Source organism: Penaeus japonicus, unplaced genomic scaffold (genome assembly GCF_977035675.1).
Source record: "Penaeus japonicus unplaced genomic scaffold, GWHDUDI00000001_assembly GWHDUDI00000028, whole genome shotgun sequence".
Classification (NCBI taxonomy): Eukaryota; Metazoa; Arthropoda; class Malacostraca; order Decapoda; family Penaeidae; genus Penaeus; species Penaeus japonicus.
The window spans coordinates 27,302,014-27,304,258 of record NW_028234430.1 but is presented as its reverse complement, the minus strand read 5'-3'; the positions used below and the strand labels follow the sequence as shown (position 1 = coordinate 27,304,258).

At 33.6% G+C, this 2,245-nt stretch overlaps 1 protein-coding gene across 1 annotated transcript in view; it reads right to left on the bottom strand.

Annotated features, from left to right (window-relative positions):
• Positions 1-568: 568 nt before the first annotated feature.
• dtn (transmembrane protein 132C dtn) overlaps positions 569-2,245 on the bottom strand; it is a 49,886-nt gene continuing 48,209 nt past the window's right edge. The window contains exon 5 of the mRNA XM_086553757.1: positions 569-2,245. This exon is cut by the window's right edge and continues 2,477 nt beyond it. The gene's annotated coding sequence lies outside the window, so the exon portion shown is untranslated.

The window sequence follows — 2,245 nt, the reverse complement described above, 5'->3', positions numbered from 1 at the left end:
TTATTTGTATGCTACGGAAATGGTAGAAAAATAAAATAAGATGTTTATTCTTCCTTTTCTCCTCTTTTTTTCCCGACGCGTCTAAAACATGTCTTGATTATAGATTATAGAAAAAAAATAACGCAACTTAATTAAGTCACTGTAACTATAAAGACTGAGAATTCATCTTATATCTCGTACCTATATATTCATTTATCTGTAAATAATATATCACCAATGACAGTGGAAATAAAGAATGAAGATGAGTAGGTGATAATCCAATAATTTGTTCCAATAATTCGTCATTTCAAAAATAACTTTCATCGAAAAAAAAAACCCGGCTAAATTAACAAAATTGTAAATCCAAACTCCAAAATAATCTGTGATTTACACGGCCATTTACATAACCGTAATACACTAACAAAACAAATACTAAACAGTTATATATATATATATATATATATATATATATATATATATATATATATATATATATATATATATATATATATATATATATATATATATATATATATATATATATATATAAACGATAATTGAGAACTAACACCACCGAAAAAAATATATATATAGCGGGTAAGTCGAAAATTTGAATTATGTGTAAATTATGTGATAAATGAGACACTGAGTTTGGAGGGATAACTTACTTACAGAGAAATAAATGCCATTATCTCAAATAAAGTGGGATGAATTACATATAACTAATTGACAACAGGATATCAAAATTAGGTCCATTGCTCCAAGTAAAATTATGAAATGAATATATGAAAGAAAGAAAGAAAAAAAAACTCAGCTCAATATCCATCTAAATACATTAAAGCTAACCCTTACGAAAGGCGCCATCTATTGGGAAGGAAACCAACGAGTGGGTGTTGTTCTTTTCAGCACCAGAAGCAACGATTCAGAAGGTTGTTGGTAAACGGGTTACTTACCACCCTCTTTACACATCATCTAAGGTTGGTGATAGCAATAGGAACTGGAATTAAAACCTCCTATTCTAGTAGGAGCTACAGCCATTCCTGAAAATAAACATAGAGAAAAATTGAGAGGAAAAGACAGGCACGAAAGACAGGAAAGGGATTCATTCTAACAAAAGAAGAAATAAGTGTAAGATGTCCATTTTAAGAATCGTCGAGTCTCTGAATCCGCGGCAACAGCGTCGCACATTTCGGAATACCATCCTCTAAACCCCAAAATTCACCTATGCCAGATCCTATTAATATGCTTTTTTTTTTACTCAAACGCCTTCTTTAACCAGCCCTATCTACTTCTTTGTTTCCTATTCGTAGAGAAAAAAGATCGCTCATTTTCTTCTCTTTTTTTTTCTTATTGTCTCCCGCAGAGAGGAGAAAGAGGTAGACATCAGATCCAACACTGTTCCATTCACATCAAACCCCTCGATATCCTAAGCTAATACGAAGATGAAACGAACACCTCTATTTCTTTACTTGAGAGAAAGAAACGAACAAACAACAACAACAGAGAAGATAGAGAACACGACACCAACTCCTTTCTTTTCGACAGAACACTTTACGTAACCATAACACGCCGCTGTATATCGTTTATCTTTTTTTATATTTTTTTATCTTCTTTGTAGGCCAAATCCTGAACTAAGTTCAAGAGGCCTACGCGCAGAGGACTGGTATGTGGAAAAGGCAGGTCTACCATCATCCTTGGTAGAAAGGTGTGCCGATTCAAACCATAGTAAGTCAAAACTTAGACTGAACACAAAGCCCCCGAAATCCTAGTAAATCTTGTGGCTGCTCCTAAGATTAGCCTTAGGAGCAAGTATGCAAAAGTCTTCGTCTTATGATTATGAATAATAATTAGTATTTTTTTTTATTCTAAAGAGATCTGTTAAATTTACGTATATAGCAATTCTGCAGTGAGGTATGTAATCTTCTTGCCAAGTGCCGAAGGATGTTGTTAATTAATCCTTGCAACACGAGTGAAAATGGTAAAAGATTTTTTTTTTTTAATTCTTTTGTTTTTTTGCACATCTTATAGGCATACAAGGATCTATTTTGGCAAGACACATGAACCATGCTACACGCAAGTCTTAAGTTTACTCAAGGGGGAGGGGGGGGGGGAGATGATGGGAGGGGGGAAAGGCAAGATTAGCGTTTCGCTGCAGAAATGGATAGCATTATTGCAAGTTAAATTATTGAGCTGAAGTGTAAACTATGCATCATCACCATCATCTATGCCAAGGTATTGAAAAGGAATCACCTTTGCATTTTTTTTT